Source organism: Tiliqua scincoides, chromosome 4 (assembly GCF_035046505.1).
Source record: "Tiliqua scincoides isolate rTilSci1 chromosome 4, rTilSci1.hap2, whole genome shotgun sequence".
Lineage (NCBI taxonomy): Eukaryota > Metazoa > Chordata > Lepidosauria > Squamata > Scincidae > Tiliqua > Tiliqua scincoides.
In genome coordinates, this window is record NC_089824.1 from 177,338,475 (window position 1) to 177,359,627 (window position 21,153).

The 21,153-nt window shown below is 43.8% G+C and overlaps 1 protein-coding gene across 2 annotated transcripts in view; it reads left to right on the forward strand.

Annotated features, from left to right (window-relative positions):
- Positions 1-2,271: 2,271 nt before the first annotated feature.
- Positions 2,272-21,153, forward strand: part of CDK18 (cyclin dependent kinase 18) — an 89,145-nt gene continuing 70,263 nt past the window's right edge. For both annotated transcript variants that reach the window (XM_066623045.1, XM_066623046.1), the window contains exon 1: positions 2,272-2,364. The gene's annotated coding sequence lies outside the window, so the exon portion shown is untranslated. The remainder of the gene's footprint in view (positions 2,365-21,153) is intronic.

The window sequence follows — 21,153 nt, forward strand, 5'->3', positions numbered from 1 at the left end:
GACATTACCATAAGTCAATGGATGCAAACCAGAAGTCACTTCACATCACATCCTGGAAGCCTTCTGAGGAGGCCGGGAGGCTTATGGAGTACATTGTGAGCTTGGTACAACTTCTGGAGGGCCTGATGCAACCTCTAAATAAGTTATTGTGGAGCCATGGCCCTGCCCCCACCAGAACTCCCAGTATTCACAAAATTTGTTATCCACCAGTGTTTCCGGAACAAAACCCCTGTGGATAATAAGGGCCCATTGTACTTTCTTATATACTTTCATTTTATGCCAGTGTGATTAAGGCTGCAATCCTGTATGTTCTTACCTGGAATTAAGTTCCACTGAACCGAACTGGGCTTACTTCTGAACAGACATGTTTAGGACTGTGCTGTTAGTGAAGTTGCGGCTCCTGGGATATTCCTGGCCCAGTAATATTATAGCTGATTAGCTTTGCACACCAATCAAACCATCATTACCCAGTTCAGGAAAGGCATAATATTCCCATCCAACACAATGTGAATAAAGCTTTTAAATCCCTTTGGCTGCATTTGAAATTCTTAGATGTCATAATAAAAGTCTTGTTTTAGGCAACATTATAGCTTAGAAAGTCACAGCAATTTTCGAAGCACACCATGACTCATTGTTGCTCCTGTTAAGTGCTGCCAAGAGATGAGCAAAGTTCACTTTAGGCTTACTTCTGGTTACAACAGGATCAAGGACTGCTCTGAAGTGTACTCAAGTGTCAACATGGTTCCACCAGGATAGATGAGAATAATCCACGCAGAGAAGCACTATCAGAAAAGCAAGGGTGAGATCAAAAACAATTCTGATTATACCTTTAATTAGAACAAAATCTATATGTAGGATAAAGTGAAGATTACAAGAAGTCAAGTGGTACAGAACTTGTGCTGTGTAATTTTCTTAATGCTTAAATTAGCTTCCCCCTGTTTATTCCTGCCTGAAAAAAGAATTCTGTGCAATGTAAAAGTTCTATAAAAGTCATCATATGAACTGTTGTGGATTTTATGCTTGGTTGTGTAGCCAACTTTTTACTTCTAGAAGTAAATCTAGATCTTACTGAAGGCCAGGCAAAGGGGAATGGAAGGCCACCAGAATGGTCCCCATCTGAAAAAAAAAAAAACCTCTTGGAAAGCTGGGTGGGTCCTAAAGAGTGTTGCTTTAAAAAGTGAGTCACAGCACTGAACAGTTTGGGAACCACTGGTCTAATGCAGGATGACCAGATACAATGGAGGACAGAGTGCCTATACTTTTAAACACTGTATAGAAGAGGGAATTTTGGCAGATATACATTCTTAAACCCTTCCATGCTAAGCTGCACCAACCAAAATTCCATCATCTATATCAGTGATTTTCAACCTTTTTCATCTCACAGCACACTGACAAGGCACTAAAATGGTTAAGGCACACCACCAGGTTTTTGACAATTGACAAGCCACACCATGCTGCCAGCAGGGGCTCACATCTCCCATTGGCCCTATTAATAAATGACCTTCCCCCAAATTCCTGGCACCAGTGTGCCACGGCACAGTGGTTGAAAATGGCTGATCTATACAATGGTTAAAGGTATAGGCACTCTGTCCTCCATAGCAGTGGTTCTCAAACTTTTAGCACCAGGACCCACTTTTTAGAATAAGAATCTGTCAGGACCCACTGGAAGTGACATCATCAAGCAGGAAAATTTTTAACCATCCTAGGCTGCAATCCTACCCACACTTAAATCCCACTGACTATCATTGTTAAAAGCATATACATAGTAGCCTGTTAAAAGTACAGAAATGTAGAATTTCCCCAGCTATACCACCTATCGCGGTAGCATCAAAAATAAAATACTGAAATGAATGGGGACCCACCTGAAATTGGCTTGCGACCCACAGTTTGAAAAACACAGCTCCGTGGTATCTGCTCACCCTGATCTAATGCAATTTTTAAGCCACTGTGGCTGCAATCCTAGCCACACTTTCCTGAGAGTAAGCCCCATTGAGCAAAATAGGACTTACTTCTGAGTATACCTGGTTAGGCTCGCGCCCTGTGGTGGTGCATCAAAGCCGCACCTGTTGAACTTCTGCCTTTGGAAGGCGCTCTGCCCCCAGCCTCGAAGCGGAGCCTCCCCCGCTTGGGCGAAGACACCACCGGGCGCCACTCGGGAAGGCGGAGCCAGCGGCGCCTGAAGTCCCCCGGCAGGAGGTGCGGCTCCTCCCCTCCTCTCGCCAGCGCCTGCCTCAGGCTGTCGCTGGAAGCCTCTGGTTCTGCCGCGCGCTGTCTTTGCGCCTGGCCGGGGAGAGCCGGGAATCCCGTCAGGGAGGCGTGGAAGGGACAGCGAGCGAGCCAGGCTCATCCCCGCCGGCCGGCCGGGTAAGCGAGCGCCCCCGGCTCTTCCTCTGCGCTCTCGTTGCAGAGGCGACAATGTAAACAGAGCAAAGGTGCAGCGACGCCGGAGGGAGGCTGCTCGGCTGCAGCGGCGCTCCTCTTTGGGGCCCGCCGCTTTTCTGCTCAGGGGCGCCGCTCTCTGCGGGGCGCGGGGGTTGGGAAGAAACCAAGTCAAGGCTGCGCAGGGACACTCGGCTCTGGCGGCGGAAGCAGCCCTGGGAGCCGCGGCTTCGCTGAGGAGGTGGTGAACTTGTGCCCCACGAAGGAGGGCAGCTGGCCCGGGGGCTGCCGCTGTGGCAGTGCTCCTCAACTTTGCGGTCAGCACTCCGGTGGCGTCGCTGTGGGGTGGCCACCACTTCTGGTTGAAGACCCCTGGAGTAGAGGACCACCGGGTAAAGGGGGAGGCATCTGGTGCATCCCTCCGGGTACCAGGAGGCTGGGTGCTAAAATAGCGTTCACTAGTGCCAGGCTTCAGGGTAACTTTTTCTAATACAGGGGCGTCGGTGGGTGGGGAGGCAGGTGAGGCAGAGCCTCCCCAGTGGAGTCCTTCATCAAGCACTGCCGCATGTGAGGTGTGCAAGCACGCACAACCCACGTGCACAGCCTTTTTTGAAGGACTTCAGCCTCCCCACCCACTGTGCACGTCCCTGTATTAGAGTGTAGAAAAAGTTACCATGAAGCCTGGCACTAGTGAAAACTATGTTAGCACAACCAAGACCCTGAGCAGGACTGGGAACACAGTCTCCTGCTACCTGGAGAGGTACACCTGATGCCTTCTACTTTACCAGCATGTCCCTGCTCTAAAAATATTTGGTTGCAGTGAACAGTGCAGGGATGTAACAGGAGTGGGGGTGGGCAGATAGGGTCCCAGGTGGGAGGGCAGGATCAATAATGGGTTCCCAGTCTCATACTTTATTGATTGATTTTATTTATTAGGGTCATGGGCACGAAAAAGGTTGAAGAACTCTGTGCTATGGTGTACACTTCTTTGAGGAGCAGGCAGGGATTCCTGCACATAGAGAATTAGCATGTCAGGGCGATTGAGCTCCAGCTTGCTTCTCCCTGACATCTAGTTTTCTGTGGGCAGGCCATTCTTTTTGAATGGAGGAGCATCCTGTGAATGTTCGCTCTGAGAGAAGTGGTATTCAGTCCAGAAGTAGGTTTACAGCAGCATCAGCTGTTTAGGCTATTAGCCCTGTTTTTGCTGCTCTAGTTTGTCTGAAATCATGAGCCTCCAGAATGCCCTCAGGCTGTTCAGACTTAATGAAGGGGAAAATGATGCACTACAAAAGTCTCCTGCGCACCTGGGACCTTGAATCTCTCTTCTTTTGCATTTCCTGGTCTTCTCGACTCTCCCCTCCTGTGGTCAGAGCTTTAGTTTATTCTGAGAAGTCAGCAAGTGGGGGCGAGAAGAGTGGCTGAAGCTCTCTGTTTGGAAATCCAGTTTAAAATTGTCTGAAATGAAGATTCATTTTTCTTTCCTGCTACCTAACATTCTTTGCAGGTCCAAGAAGGGGTTAATCTGCTGAACTCTAAAGGGATCTTTTATTTGTACAGCTTTTGGGACCTCTGGTGTATTCTTCTGATTGCAGTGAGAAATTGTCTCTGAAATGCTTCTTTGACAGAATTATCTTCCACAGAGTTAAGAGGTTCCTTAAACTAGATGAGTTGATGCCTACGACTGTAAGCGCCTGCCTTGCCAGACTAGAACTTGTGCCAGGGATGTTTAAACTGTCTCTTTCTCCACAAAAACAAAAGAGAGAATGAGTGTTGCACATGGATGAGCACAATGGTGGCATTAATTGTGAAAGGGAAGACATAGTACCCTCAAGCTTCAGACTGCTGGCATTGATTTTTAATTTGTAATCTCTGCCAGCCAATGGAGTTGGAGGCAGGTTGCTTTGGAGTGATGATAAGTTTCTTGTAAGGATAGTGGTTTCTAATAAAGTTGAAGAAGAGTGTCTAAGGCACCATATTTGGAGTAAGGAAGCCAGTGTGTCTGTTGGACACATTCAGCAGCAGCCTAAAAAGATATAGAGCAATGGTTCTCAAACGTTTAGCACCAGGACCCACTTTTTAGAATGAGAATCTGTCAGGACCCACCAAAAGTAATGTCATCACTGGAAGTGACATCATTGAGCAGGAAAATTTTTAACAATCCTAGGCTGCAATTCTACCCACACTTACCCAGGAGTAAGTTCTATTTACTATCATTGTTAAAAGCTTATACATAGTAGCCTGTTAAAAGTACAGATGTGTCACATTTCCCCAAATTCAGTCACATACCATAGTAGTATCTACTCTATTAAAAATAAAATATTGAAATGAATGAGGATCCACCTGAAATTGGCTCAGAACCCTCCTAGTGAGTCCTGACCCACAGTTTGAGAAACACTGATATAGAGAAGAAGCAAATTGGAGGCTGATTAGGAAATAAAATAGAATTTTTTCCTTCATCTTAACATTGTTCTGAGTTAAAGCTTTAAAATTAAAATTAAGATAGCTGCAGACTATTTCTCCATTACACATTAGTATGTTTTTCTGCAAAATCAAGGCAATGGACCATCTTTTTTTCTTGTCTGTTAGAGGTTAAGATGTAGGAGAGAGTTGTGCTATACAGAGATGGGGTTTGGTCCCATGTTAGTATACCTAGAGGTAGCAGGTAGCATGGCCATACTTGATGAAAAGCGAAGTGCCTCCAGTCCAGATGCTGTGTTATAACTAGTTTCTCACTATTCTTGCTGCGCTCCACAGGTTGTCTCAGAGCCCAATCCTATGCATGTCTACTCAGAAATAAGTACAGTTATAGTCAATAGGGCTTACTTCCAGGTAAGTGTGGATAGGACTGCAGCCTCCAACTATCTCCCTCTTCCTATCAAAGCCATTTCACACATTATGAAAGGCAGAACGGCTGTAGTTCTCAGCAGAAGTTCTCAGCTTCAATCTATAGTATCTCTATATACGACAGAGAAAGATTTCTGTCTGAAACCTTGGTGAGCGACGTCAACAGTAGTGGCTGTTGTTACTATCAACAGTACTGAGTTAGATGGCCCAGTAGTCTGACTTGGTTTAGGATGACCCAGTCTGTCAAGTCCTGAAACAGGATGGAAGGAAGTTCCTAGTTTCTTCAGGTATTTTGTGAAGCAGTGTCCCTGCTTAGATGAACGGTTTAGAGTCTGAATATCATTTTGTTTGTCTTTAAATTTCGTTATGACTGCTATAAGAGTGCAGTGAATGGGAAATATGTTCCATGAGCCGATTCAGCTGCTGCACTTCCTGTCTTTGAGGAAGATACTTGCATCAAACTACTGTCAGTCTGATCATCCCTGAAGAAACAGGAATGAGTGGCATGTGCACCAGAGGAATGTTCCCAGTCAAGGCTCTTGAATGTAGACAAATATTAGAGGTTGTTATCTCAGGACCATTATCCTGGAGTTGTTGTCCAGAAATAATAGCCCTTGTCTGCACAAGCAAGGAATTCCGGGTTACTTCTGCTGTACTGCCGTACTTGCTCGCTTGACTTATTCCCAGGCCGCTGTATTTCTCCCTGGCTCTTGGAGCTCTGCTCATCAGCAGTAATAACCCTGCATGCATGATTATTGTTCTGAGAAAAATGGTCTTGCCAGGGATTTTGGACTCATTCAGCTCATTTCAACTTCTGATTCATCTTGTGAACATGTCAGGAAAGAGACTGATGTAAAGTGAGTCCACAGGCTGTTATCACGGGGCCTATGAGCTATCGTTGTTGCTTGTGGCTTTCCGGAGTATTGATTTGAATTTGTAGCCCATCTCTGATAATCTGCGCAGTGGAAGTTGCCCTTAAAAGTATGAATATTGGAGCTACCACCATAATTTGGGATCTTCCAGATTGGGGTGCTGTAGGGATGCGCATGATCTGGGTTAAAAGGCCCAGAGAGACTCCTTATTCTTCTGAACATTTTCAGAGTTCTGCTTTAATGCATAATATATTGCAAGGAAGCCATGCTGTAACCTACCCCTATTCAGGCAAGGCTGAGAGTGTACCCTGGAGGTTGTTATGCTATCTCTGCAACATCCAATTAAAGATAGTCATCTTGTATTAATAGCACGACGATTGTACGTTATGAGTAATTTAGCATGCAGCAGCCATTCAAGCTGCTATAATTCACTTACTTTAAATCTGAATTGTTTAATTTTTGAAATTTTACTAGCTGCCTCAATGCAACGTATTGTGGTAATAACCACTGGTCCCCAATTGAGTTGAGGCCCCCATATACTAGTTAGTAAGGCAGCCATTGTATTTTAAATATAGTGTAGTATGGGAAGAAAACTTATCTAACATAGGACATAGTCTTGATCTTCTCAGGTTTAGAGTGTTATGTGTAAAAAAGTTGAGTTTGACTGAGGAGGACCTGAGGGAAAACTGCTGCAGGAGAGGAGGCTACAGTACCCGTAGAGGGAAGATAGAGGCTGCTGTGTGCAGAGGCCTATAAAAGGGGCTGTACAAGACTGGGCTTGGGGATAGACCACCAGGGAAGCCTTGCTGAGAGGAGCTTCAAGACTGAGCTGGGAGAGACCATGCTGCTGAGAGCTGAAACTTGAGCTGAGGAGAGTGTTGCAGCAAGGAGCCCCTGGAAGAGCCACACAGAGAACCAGGGAGCAATCACCCAGCCCCTTTGCCTCAAGTCCTGCTGCCTCCTGCCTGCATAGTGCCTGCCTGCCTCAGGTCCTCAGGGAATTTGGAACTAGGTTGTGTTTTTATTTGGTTAAGGTTCCATTCAGAACAATAAAGGCCTTAAACCTTTTGTTGGTGTCAGTAGTCTCTTTGGTCCTGCATAACAAGAGTATTGTATCATCCTCCAAATAATTTTATTTTTTGTCCGTCTGTGTGTTGGGCCTTCTTTGAAACAGCACACATTTTTGTGTATGTATCCCCACTGTGAGATAGGTCTTTGATTCTTATTGAGGCTCTCAGTATAACTGTTATGTAAACCATGCATAGCTTTAAAGCTTTGCTATAAACCAGTGGCGAATTTCCCCAACCCTGTGCCCGGGGCAAACGTCTGCAATACCACTACCTGCATGCAAATCCCCTTCCCACTCACCGCAATGTTATTGGGCCTTGTGTGACTCCAGGACATACCGGGAAGTCTCCTAATGCTTCCCCACAGTCTTAAACTGTGCTTCTTGCAAACTGGAAGCACAGTTTCCAACCATATCGGGAACCTCAGAGAGGCTTCTGCGTGGTCCTAGAGGTGTGTGGGGCTGTGTGCCCCGGGCATTTGCCCCATTCAGTGAATGGTGTACTGCTGTAAATCTTGTGCTTTTGTTTTGCTGAAGTGTGTTATATGCATGAATTGTTATCAGGTTCTTACCCCCATCACTTGTCATGTTGCCTTTTTGGAGATAGAGTCTGCAGTCCTATCCACACTTACCTGGAAGTAAGCCTCGTTGAATATAATGGGACTTAATTCTGAGTAGTCACACATAGGCTTGGGCTGGGAGATTTCACTTAGGATGAATATACATATTTTTCTCCTGGCTTTATTATGAGCAGCAGGGTTTGGCCAGTTCCAAAGCATGATTACCTGGAATAAACTATTAGAGTACTGTAGAACAACTCTCTCTGTGGCTGAAGTTGTTCTTGATGCTGCCATAAACAGCAACCATGTTGTTCAGAATCACCAATGGATGAATAAAAAAAAGGAGACATTGGCACACTTTTCTTTCCTGCTTCAATACTTTTTTAAGCTGTTCCTATTGTACAGATGGAGCTACTTTGTTATGGAAGGTCATGTGAGTCATCAAGCCTGCCTACGGAATCTGCTACAGAAAAAACGGGAACCTTCCCTGTGTGGCCCCCAGGAGTTAGCACAATATTTTTTTTTCTCGGTTTAGTGCACCAGGCATCCAATACCATTTGCTTAACTACTTGTTTTTCAACTGCCCTGTACAAAACAAGAAGCGTCTGATCTCTTCAAAGTGTTCCCCTGGACTGTTTTTGGCAATTGCACACATGGATTCCAAACTGTCTATTGAATCTGCCCCCTCATCCCCTCCAATTAATGTGGTGTGCCCTTTTTTGCAATGCAAAATGAGAAACAGAAAAGTGCCTGTTGGCTGCAGTAGATGAAAGTGCCTGGAGTTCAATCCTGCAACCAATTAGGCTCTTAGAACTATTGGTAATCAGATGCAGCATATCTCTTAAATTCCAATCAAATTTCCTTTTAGGGGAGTGTTTTTCCTTGCAGCATCTCTTGTATCCTCCACTTGTGCAACCTTTGCATTGGGAAACTGTTCTCACAGGAGTTTAGACTGCACTTGAGACCTTCCAAAATAAAGGCTCCTATTATCTGTAAGCCTTATCTGGGATTGTACTTTTTTGTTTCTTGTGGTATCTCATAGCTGCATTGGAGGTTTGCTTTTTGAGTGTCCAGTGCTTTTAAGCCCAGATGCCATGTGCCTAGTGCCTGACAGCAAGGCCTAGGAGAGGGGGGTAAAGGGGGTAATTTGTACTCGGGCCCAGGGTCAAAAGGGGGGCCCAGGAGCCAAAGGAGGGGGCCCAGACATTTCCTGGGATCTGACATTTTCCTCTCTATTCAGACTTCCTGCCTATACAGGATGCTGGCAACACTACCACAACTGGGGATACTGGGGACACTACTGATGCCACATGGGTGGGTAGAGCTCACCCCAGCAGTGTCTTTTCTAGTGGCTGCCTGTTGGTGTTCTTTTGCATCTTTTTAGATTGTGAGCCCTTTTGGGACAGGGAGCCATTAGTCATTTGATTTTTCTTTGTAAACTGCTTTGTGAACTTTTGGTTGAAAAGTGGTATATAAATGCTGTTAATAATAATAATAATAATAATAATAATAATAATAATAATAATATAATAGACCTGGCCTCCAAAGACTTTTCCAGCTGTCTCTACCCCCCCACCCTGTTTCGCCTCTCCCCCTATTCTGCTTGCCCGTCACCACCCTCCCCTGCTCAGTTTCACCCCTCCCCCTTTGCAAAGGGGCCCAAAATAAATTTTGTATCCCCTAATAAAATTCCTCTCAGAGGCCCTGCCTGACAGTGGTGGTAGGAATTTTCCATGCACCTAACTGCTTAGTTTGTGTTTTGAAAGTTTTGAAAGCTTTCAAGTTTTGAAAACTGTCCAGTAGGTAGTAAATACTGAGGATTTCTTAAGATTTGTAATAATTACATAGTTCAAAAACATAAGAACAGGCCTGCTGGATAGGCCATCTAGTCCAGCTTCCTGTATTTTAGAGCAGCCCAACAAATGCCCCAGGAAGCACACCAGATAACAAGAGACCTGCCTTCTGGTGCCCTCCCTTGCATCTGCCCATTTCTAAAATCAGGAGCCAGAATTTAACACTAGTGCTTGTGAAGTAGTCAGTCAGCATGCCTCCAGCACATGAAGTGTAACTGAGTGATTGCACCAGCCTTGACAACTTTGGGATTAGGTGGAAATTCCAGAAGTGCTTAAGCCTGAGCAACTCTTAGGTAATAGAACTTAGTACTTTTATCCCACCCTTCTCCAAGGAATTCAGGACAGCATACAAAGTTGTTCTCCCATCCTGCACTCGCAACAGCCCTGTACAATTGGGTTATGCAGTGATAGTGACTGTCCTAAGGTCACCAGGGCAGAGTTTGAACTTGGGTCACCCTAGTCCAGGTCTGCAGCTCTAACCACTACACCACAGCAGCTCTCACAGCAGTTCTCACAGTTTTACAGATGGGGAGCTGAAGTTGATAGAGAGGAATGTGCTCAAGGCCAATGAATGAGACTATGAAAATGAGTGATCTTGGGTCCCAGAGATTTGAAACTAAATCCATGTCTTAAGAATGCTTCCAGATGGTGTGGTTTCATGTGTCACGACTGCTGATTCAGTGTGCTTGATATTAGCAAGCGCACGGGACTTGTGCCAATCACCTTGCTGACCCCTACTAGTCCAAACAATAGACCATGGACCAACAGGAGCAGGCAATGCGGTCCAAAACAACACTAGCTGTTCCACAGAAGTGTAGTGATGAATATCTTGTGGTACTTCTACCCCACCCCCCGCCCCGTTGGAAATGTTCTTGTTTAGCAGAATTGCTAAATCATTTTCTGGATTTCCTTGAGTGTGAGAAACTGCTATTCATAACTATTACTTCCCAGCTTCTGCAGAGTCCAGAGGGCAACAGATGCTTTCTTTTTAAAAGTCTTAAGGAATGAAGGAATATGACGGTCTTTAAAATAATACAGGCGTTGTTATGTTTCTCTGGCACCTGCCTCCTTCCACAAATATTCATACTGTGTAGTTTGTTTATAGAGCATATCTGAAATGATCTACACTCAGGCAGGGTGAGGCTGAAAGTGAGGGATATTTTGCCTTGTGTGTCATCACATCTTGAAGATGCTGAATTGGCCCAAACCTAGATGCACAGTGGAGAAGCCATGGCCAAGCCAAGGTTTTAATCTAAAATAAAGCTGCAGTAGGAAAAGACTTGTGGTTCTGTTAGATGGCATCGCATTCTTTGAGCAGTACAATGAAGGAATGTTCTTGAAACACAGGTGAGAGACTAAAGGACAGAGAGAGTGGTGATGGGTACAAAGAAAGGATCACCCTGAAACCTTCTGGGTGTTATATTCTTCATGTCAGTAGCAAGAGTAGTGCTGGCATAATTCAAATTGCTTCAGCTAAGGTCCAATCTCTTATGTGTTGGGGGCATCCACAGTTGTTCACTTATCTGCCCTGTTCATGTAAACAGTGTGCATGGGGAGTAGGGGTGTTGTCTGATTTTTAGCTTCAAAAGGAGTATGTGAGCAAAAGTAGCTGTATATCCTCTATGAGAAGGACTGTGTACATTACCTTCAGCTCCTTGGGGGAAGGGAAGTATAAAAATGTGAAAAATAAAATACTTTTCCTTACATGATATGTCACCCCAGGTATTTGTCTTCCAGCCTGGCTTCAATACAGCAAGTGATAGATGCAAGTAAGAGCCAGTCTAGACATGATGACAGCAGACTTTTTTTTTATCTCAACCCAGATCTGTCCCAATCACATTCAAAGCGGGGTGGCTGGTTATATATGATTTTTATTTAGAGTAAAACAGTTTTGTGTGTGTGTGTGTGTGTGTGTGTGTGTGTGTGTGTGTGTGAGGGGTGCTCGAACCCTGTCTTGCCCATGGCTTACTTCCTTGCAGCCTGTCTTCCTGTAAATTTCAATATTGAAAGGGATCTCATTTAGGAGAAAAGAACTTGGAGGAAGGACTTGGAGGAGGCAATTGGCAAGCTTAGGGAGAGGTATTAGCTTGCAGAGGCCTCTCCCTTATGTCGCTTTCTCTCAAAATGACTGAGAATGTATTCAGGAAGTACAGACCTCCTAGGAACTGTACCACTCAGGATATAGGAGAGAAATTTTATTCTTTTAATGGTTTGTTTTTAACACATTTATATACCAATAAAAACAATTGGTATATAACACATTTATAAAATATAAACAATTCACGAGGTGTTGTACAATAAAATACCAAAAAACTATGAAACATAAAATGGCACAATTATTTCAGTGACCCTCTGTATTTGGAAAACTTGTGTGTCAGTAAAGTTTGGCTCTCCCTGATGTACCAGCTTTCTGCATTCAGGGAGTTCTTGATGTGAGGAAGCATTCAGAAATGTGACCCGTTCCATCTACATTCTTAAGAGGTATATTCTCAGGAAAATAGTACCCTGCACATTGGAATTGGTAATTTTGAAAACACTCACAGAAACCATTTCCATCTAAGTGCCAAATCAGGATATCTGATGCATGTAGATCATAATCATCTGCTATGATCTATGATCATAATCATAATTCAGTTCTACCATAATTCAGAATCTAATCAATTCTACCATAGGTCAGTGGCAGAACACATGTTTTGTATGCAAAGAAAGTCCCAGGTTCCATTTTTGGCATCTCCAGGTAGGGTTGAGAAAGGCCACTGTCTGGAACCTTGGAGAGCTACTGACAGTCAGAGCAGACAGTTCTAAGCTAGATGAACTGATAAGGCAGCTTCATATATAAGATTCTATGTGTTGGCATTTTTGTGCACCTGTGCTTTTATGGAGTGGGGAGTATGGCTTTTTATGGTTGGCTTTAAATTCTGTTTTACTGCAATATCTTACTTTTTTGTATTATTCTCCATTGTCAGATACTGCAATGGTGTGTTGCTGTGACCAAAGGACATGCTAAAAATTATAAGATATTATAAGATGTCTAGTCTGAATACTGATGCGACTGAGGAGTGCAGTTTATTGTATCAGAAAAGGAAATGCATTTTGTTTTTGAAAAGATTAAATGTGGATTGTATTCTTTTGTGTATGAGTTCTAACTGTGATGATGGATATATCATTCCCTTCATGAACAACATAAATAGCATCTGGCATGTGTGATTGCTCTTGCTTGGAAGCTTGTTGGGGACGGGGGAACTATTTATAGGCTGCCTATACTGTAATTGATTTTGACTTTGCTGTGACTAAGGGCAGCTTCTCATATCCTGGATATCACTGGGGTACACAGTTCGTATGTTTGTGCTTGGTATGTTTCTCTTAATGTGTGAGTTACATACCTGTGTGTGTGTGTGCTACTTTGTATTCATACCATAGGTTGGTTATACTTGTGGGTAAACTTGTGGTTCTTTTACATTATACTACATGATAATGCAGTACCTGGGCATGTTGTTGATTAATTTCCATGACACGTAAAGTGTCGCTCATGTATGTTCAAAACGCATATCAAGGGATTCAGTTTATGTATCTTGTTTAGTAAATGATGAATAGCAGCGTGATAAGCTGAAGAGATCTTAAAAGTGATCGTATCACGGAATATGCCAAAAGGTAATTGTTCTTGGTGTGACACTCCTTTCAAACTGTAGACTTCTTCCAGGTGCTGTGGAAACATCCTGTAAAGAGCATACAGTCCAATGTGTTTATTCAGCTTATGTTGCTGTTTACAGAGAGACCTTTAAAAGACTTATCAAAAAAATTTAGCCTGGAGTTGTCCCACTTCCCTTGGTCAGAAGAGCAATGGTGTGTCAACTCATCATGCAACCTCCATACTGTATGGCAGCCAACAGAGGACTGGTTGTGTTGTGGTTTTGGTGGTAATGGGGACTTGTCGTGATTGTGTAACAGCGCAATTGTGTAGGTGTCAGAAAACATTGGCTTCCATATCATTATTGCAAAATAAAAATAGACCTCAGATATCATGGAGGTCAAAAATCAATATTTTTGATTCAATATTTCCAAATCTCCAAATGAACAAAGATGTGCATCTTCTGAACTGGTGTAATGCAGTAACTAAGGGCACAATCCTAATCAACTTTCCAGCATGAGGTAAGGGCAATGCAGCTCCCAAGTAAGGGGACAAACGTTCCCTTACCTTGAGGAGGCCTCCATGACTGCCCCCCAACTGCAGGATACAGGTCATGCCCCACTGGCACAGCTATGTCAGAACTGGAAAACTGATTAGGATTTGGGCCTAAGAGACTCATCTGTGACTCTGGAGGTTCCCTGTTCATGACACAGGCGAGATTTGAACTCACTAGGTGGTCTTAAGCAAGTCACTCCCTCTGAGCTTCAACCTCCAGAACTGTAATATGAGGGTGTCAATACTTACCTTACAGCGTTGTTGTATGGCCACGATAGTACATGTGAAGTGCTTTGCATTCTCAGAAAGTGGTATCTAAATATTTAGTATTATTACTGTCATTGTACTGCTATAAAGTCTATTCATGAGTCTGAATGGATGTTTCATGTGTGTGTACATGAGCATGCAAGCTCTTTCTAATCAAGAACCAAGACAACTTTCTATTCTTCTAAATTTGCAACTGAAAAATAAATATGAAAGAAACAGACAATCAAAAGCATTGTTACATGACTGTCAGCAACTTCATTCCAAATGCTCCTGTGTAGGAAGATGGTGACATACAGTCTCACACATGGAGATGCACTGCAGAGTAAACCAAGTTAACAGAAGAACAAAAGATAAGTGGAAAGTGTATTGTGGTTGTTGGAGTTCTTGAACATTTGCTGATGTATCAGTACTAAGAAATGAATATAGCATGTAATAAATTGAGAGTTTTTGAGGCAGCAAACCATTCATTGTCCTTAAAACTCCAGAAAACAGTCAAATTTTTTAAAACGTTATTGCAAACTGCTTCTCACACCAATTGCACTCTGAATTTTTCTGTTAAAACACACTGACTCCTAAGCCAGATAGAGTTTCCACGAAGTGCTTTTCCTTCTGCTTTCTATATGCTCCAGTTTTAATGTCCAATTAATACAGTGTAACCCTAAGAATCTGGCATCCATGGATTTCATTCACCACGGATGCCAGGGGAAAACCACTTCCAATTTGCTACAAAATAGATACAGTCCAGCCTTTTTATCCATGGGGGATCCATTCTACTTCTTCTAGCTGAGGTCTGCAGTTGTTGTGCAACAATAGATGTCCTATGTTGTGGTGGAAGCCAGTGACTGTGTAGGCAGAAGTGCATTTCCCATCAAGATGACTGGTCGGGAGAAGGCTTGAGAGAAGAGTGCAGTGCAATGGCATCACTAGGGCTGGCGTCTCCCTGTGTGGGAACTCATGGTGTCACCCTGGCCTCGCTCCCTGTTTCAGTTCAGGCCTGGCCCCTGCTGTGTGCAGGTGCCCTTCAAGGTGAGGAAGAACTGTTCCTCCATTCCAAGCCTTGTGGGACTTGGGGAGCAATAAGCCCTCCACCCGCTTGCTGTTCTTCTCCTTCATGGTCCTTCTTTCATGTTCTCATATGGGTGAGAAGTGTGACTTGGTCAAACCCTGAAAGACTGCACAAACTTGATGATTTTGGTGATTGATGAATTGGTGATTTTGGTATCACCCAGTGTGGTCCACCCCCGCCCCCACACCCCGTAGTGATTCTGTTGTGCAGTGCAGAAGAAATGCAGTGTGACCAAACAGTGGTTGTACTCACGTAAGCGTAACCCTGACTGCTTCTTGCAACGACACAGGAGTCATCATTGCCTTGTTTGAAAATGTCAAGGAAAAATGTCTGATAAAAGAGAGTGTCTGATTTGGAGAACAGCTGCATCCTCAAGTTGCTGCTTGAGATCATTCAGTACCGTATATAGATCTTTTTCCAATGTAGTCAGTAAGTGCGTATATTTGTTTGACCACAAGCTATAATAAATAAAATAGCAATAGAAAATAAAACCCAAGAACAGTGCTTGCATAGGTACACCATGGTAATTTTTCCCCCTTATAGTAAGCAAATCTTTTTCACACAATGGTTTTTGACATGATAGCATTAACATGTTTGGCAGCTGTAATTTATAAAGCAGCCATAAATCTCGAAAAGGGATGTATGTGGCTGAGGGAGTTCCCATCCCAGTCTGCTTTGCTCTTTCCTGTTGTCTGCAGCCATCTTTGTTTTGCATATCCTCCTGTTCTATGCTGCCAAATGTCAGGTCCTTCATTTTATTTTTCCTGTAATATGTTTGTTCCTATGTATGATCCCGGAAGTTGGATTCCAGTAGAAGTGTAATGTGGTAATATGCACATAGGCTGCTTCTGTGCCATCCTGTGTAATTTACTTATCTGCCTATGGCACTGATGTATCTTGGTAGCAGGCACCGCATGTTTTGTGCTGTGTAGCTGCTATGCCAAAAATGATGTAGGCATGTGTGCTCCCACCCTGTTTCTGGTATCTAACATGAACAGAAAATGTATCCCTAAATCCTTCTTTCCTAGTTCACTTGGGGGACAGATCCAATCCTTCCACCACAGGTATTCATTTGCATTTCATCAATGTACCTGATGAGTGTATATAATATACATGTGAATCAATCAGAACCACATGAATCTGCCCTGAGAATGGTGCAATGATTTTAGACTCTGTTCTTTGGAGTGATGAATGTGAATTGCATGGTGTTCTGAGTTTCCTTTAAAATGGTATTGAGAGTAAAGGTGAATGATGAATGTAGCTGGGGTTTTTTTTCCCTCTGGGAATCTGTACCTGACCATTCATACTGTTTGCGCCCATGTATTTAGTGAAGAGAGATGAAGGCTCTTTTTCATTATGTGTTTTAATATATTATGGCATGTTATTACTTACTGTCTTTCATGCAGTTGCCTAATCTCAAGCATTGGGGACAATGCCAAAAAATAAAGAGGGTTACAGGGTTGCAATGAAATCTGCCCAATTTGTATTCCTGACTCTTATCCCCAATATGAATTCAAACCTATCAAAGAACATTTTTAAAAGCCAAGTTTCTTGATGGGGGAGAGCTTAACTTCCTTACCTCCCTCAGTCCTGAGCACGTGGATCATATTCCTTAATCTAACTGGGGCATAAAAGAATCCCTCAACTTGTTTATACTGGCTCAGAAAAGAGATTGCTACATATGGAGAGTCCTGGCTGGTTTAGATGGAAGGGGGGGGGAAGCACACAAGATTGCACTAACCTACATAATCCATGTCAGAAAAGGTGATGAAAGCAGAACAAAAACCTGATAGGCCTTCAGTAAAAACTACAGAGGTTACCTTAATCTAGGGCTTTTCAGCACAAGGAAAAGCAAAGGCCCTGCAAGCTAAGGTTGCACAACTGGAAAGTTGAGTTTGGAGAGCTCCGTTCTGCTGAGTGAGTCATAACTGTTTGTTCTGTACAGCACTCAGTTCATAAGCTGAATGAGAACGGACTCATAAGTATGTACTCTAGAGGTGCATGCATATGTGTATTTAAGGTGGTTTGTTGTATTTAAAAAGGAAGCTCACTTCTAGATCTTAAAAACAAATCTCTTACTCTAATCAAAATAAGCCATTTGTCTACAGAGAAAGGGAATATGCCCATTATCAAGCAGCATGAAAATAAAACTCTGCCATTTCTCCGCTAATTCCACTGCTGACTCCATCTGGACCTGCCTCCCCCTGTATCAATAAATCTCTTTGGGCCCCTGAGCAGGAACAATAGCAGCACTTTTCTGCTCAGGATTGAGAATTCTTGGTGCTCTCCATTGCTTTGATTGTTGTGCAGTTTTCTAAAGAGCTGTGGCTACTTTGTGACACTTTAAAGACTTCGACCATGGAAGCAAGCAGCTGCCTTCAGACGGACCCAGCATGGAATTCTGCTGGGATGGCAAAAGCCAACTTGGTTTAAAACAAAAGAACTCTCACTTTAAAGCCCTGTGGCTCTCCAGTGCAGAAAGGAGATTCTCTAGAATGCGCTCAGCCCTTCGAAAACATGAATGAGCTGGAGAAATGTGGAACGCCGCAAAGCTAGCAACATCCATCTAAGGTCTTAATCTGTCCTAGTCTCCCATTATGAATGATTAATTTATACAATTAGCAGTGTTGTGATAATGAGCTAATAGCATCTTTGTTGCCATCCTGTGTGAGAATGGTAATTGCATATTTCATGACTGTTCCCAGCGGCTTTAGTAAGGGAGCCGAGCCTTGTCTAGTGATTACTGCGTGGAGGCAATGCCGCTACTGATTTGTGGGTAATTGCATGCTTACTAGCAAAGTTATGGGCTTCCTATAAATGCAAACTCAGTCTCCTAAAGGTGTCCACAAAAACTTGCTACTGCTGCTCTGAGTGCTTCTTGACTGACTTGTTAGTGTGACTAAGGGCCCAATCCTATCCAACTTTCCAGCATCGGTGCAACCACAATGCAGCTCCCAGGTAAGGGAACATTCCCTTACCTTGAGAAGCTCTCTGTGACTTCTTCCCCACCACAGGATGCAGAGCATGCCTCATTGGCATGGTTGCACCAGCACTGAAAAATTGAATAGGATTGGGCCCTTAAGGTTTCCATAATTTCCCGTGTTGTGACAACTTCTGTGACAAACTCTTGCATCCACCTGAATGAGTGTTGAAAGCATTTCGATGTGAATGTTTAATGCTCCCTATTGGTCCTATAGGCACTTCCTTAGCAATGCTATTTAAAGTACCTACAAAGCATGACAATGCTATTTAAAGTACCTGCAAAGCATGACACCCATGGGCATTTGAACACCTGATGCCAGTTAATGGGGTCAGGTTGCAGCCCTTTTACAGCATATCTAACACTTTTGTAAACTACATCTAACTGGTTGCTCCATCACGATGTTCTCTCAGAGATCAGTGGCTGCTGTAGATTCATGAGCATGCTGACATTTTTGGAAGAGACCACCCCTTTCACAAAGCGACATTATCCAGGGTTCCTTTGACTGAAAGCAATTACAGTTTGGCTTCTTAGTGGCTCAAGTCTGTAGTGCATATATGCCTTTAGAAACATCTGTCTAAAATAGCAGCATCCAAACTGGAGACTGCTGTGTCCCAAAAAGCCCTCCCTGCCCTATGAGCGGAGCCTACTGTTCCACCATCGCACCATGTTTCTTTGGAGCAGAACATGTTACAGGATGCTCAGGGCAGTTGTGTCTGCCCAGACATCCTGTTACACAGACTACTGGGATGCAAGACAACAGATGCAACTCTGGGCTGGGGTTTGGAGAGCCCTGGTCTAAAAGAACTTGGAGCTGTGTGGTGACAGCTCTACCAAAGCATGTGCTTTTGCTCCAAACCTGCTTTTTATGGTTAAGTTCCTGCAAAATGGAAATGCTTTGCGCCCACTTTTAGTGAATGTTCCAAGCCTTGGGGAAGACTGCACAGAGTTCCCCACACCTCCTGCAGCCCACTGCAGCCCTACATCCTTCAATGTAAATGCAAACCACCCCCTCTCGCCCCCCTTAGCGACGCGATCCTGGGGAAATCACGTTGCTGTACTAGCCCCTCCCCGCAAGAACTTACTGAGGGAGTAAAGCTCCCTCAAAGTTTAAGAAACTCTGCTCTATACAGTGGATGAAAATGATGATTTTTCTTAGATTTATTCATCTCTTGTTCCCCTGCTCAGTCTGCTTTACATTCATCTTGTCTTCTTCCTCTTTGAAGCTTCCAGATCTCTTGTGCAGCAGCCGTTCAGTCTCCTACACAGGCCACAACCTTCTCCACATGTAGCCAGCTGTGACTCTGGTAGCCTTGACAAAACAAATGAGCCTTGGAAAGACTGGGAAGATGACAGAAGACAGAATGAGGTATAAAGGAAGAGATGCACCTCTTACTTAAAGGAAAGACGCACAGCGAGGTTTACTGCTCCTGTTGTGCCTGGAAGCTCTCAGTGCTGTAAAGACAGAGAGTGAATGAATAATAAGCAATTAGTAAGGCACATGCCTTTTCTTAATGCGCTTGGCCAAGTCCTTCATTTTGTGTCTGTGTCCGCTGTTGTTCTGGAACAGGGGATTGCATCCTGCAGTGACCTCCTATCTAATCCAGTAGGGCTGCCAGAGACAACTGAACGCACAGCCCTTGGTCAGTGACAAGGCTGCAGTAAGCAATACATTGTGCTGGCAACTGGCGGTTATCCTGGTTTGCTGATGATAAAATTGAGCCCTGATCCTTAAGTTAAGCACTGTCTGAGAGGGAGACAACGTGTGTTGTCCGAGAGGATGCAGCAATGAGGACGGGGATCATAGCTCAATGTTAGATCAAAGCATGCTGAAATAGAAGTTCCCAAGTTCAGTCCCTGCAAGTTCGGAAAGTCCAGGGAAGGGAAACCTAGGATGGCCACTGCCTCCCAGTAGAAAAATACTGGTCCAGATAGTCCATTGGTCTGACTTATATGTCCTCTTATAAGGACTTATAAGTCCTCTGTTCTTATATGACAGAACTTTTCCTCTCATGGATGTGCTCAGGTCTCCCCCTCTCTCCATTCTGGTTCCTAGAAACCAACAATACTTTCTATGTGTTTATAAAAATATTTGCATCTTGGTCGACTAGCAATTGACTTTTGGACTCTTCTGAAAAGCAGAATCAGAGGCATCTGGCTGCTAGACATCATCTTCCTGCGTTGGCCACTTGGACTGGAGTCACCAGTGTCCCCCAGCTTGTTCCTGAATGACAGTTTTGTGTAGAAAACTGAGATTTAAGACAAACTTTCAGTCCACATCTGTCATAGCTCTATACAACACTTGCTGTTCTGCATAGATTTACAGACTTCTCATTGACCTGCCCTGCTTATATCTATTATATACCTTGTGCTCTGTCTGTTCCTTATGCTATAGAGTTGCTTGGAATTTCAAGTAAGTTCTGTTCCATCCCCTTTTGAGACTGTGGCTAGATTGCTTGCTACAGAACCCTGAAACAAACTGCCATCCCTGCACTAAGGAATCTTAAAGGTATAACGTTGTGCACAGAGTAGGGCAGGCTGCACGCAATGAGAGGCAGCCCAATCTGATTGGATTCCTGTTTCATAGCAGCTGGAGCCTATCAAGCAAACCCATGCTACTCAGATTATTTTTGATGGGTTGTGGGTTGTTAGTTTTCTCTTCATTGGCAATATAAGATATGGTAAAGCACATGGAGACAGCAGAGATTTTCCTCTTAAGAGAGGAAAATCCCAGGAACACAGTTGGAGGCTTACTGGGTATGAAGTCATGTGACTTGCACCTTTTGTATTGGAGGATTGCTGTGCTTTGTCTTCATCATTGCAATCAGACCTCTGTGAATTCAGGTCCCTCCCCTTCCCTCCACACCATCTGATCTCTGCAATAAGCTTGGTCACATTGTGTGAGCAGTATGTTCAGTTTTTGAAGACAGAAGGACACTTTACAAATAGGTTTGTGAAGGTTGCTTAAGTTTGACTTCAGAAATCATGGCATTTAGAAGCTTTTCATTCACAAAGGACAGAGAGTTGAGAAGTACTGGAAGAGGGGAGGAGAAGCAGAAAGGTCACAAAGAGAGAAACTGGGC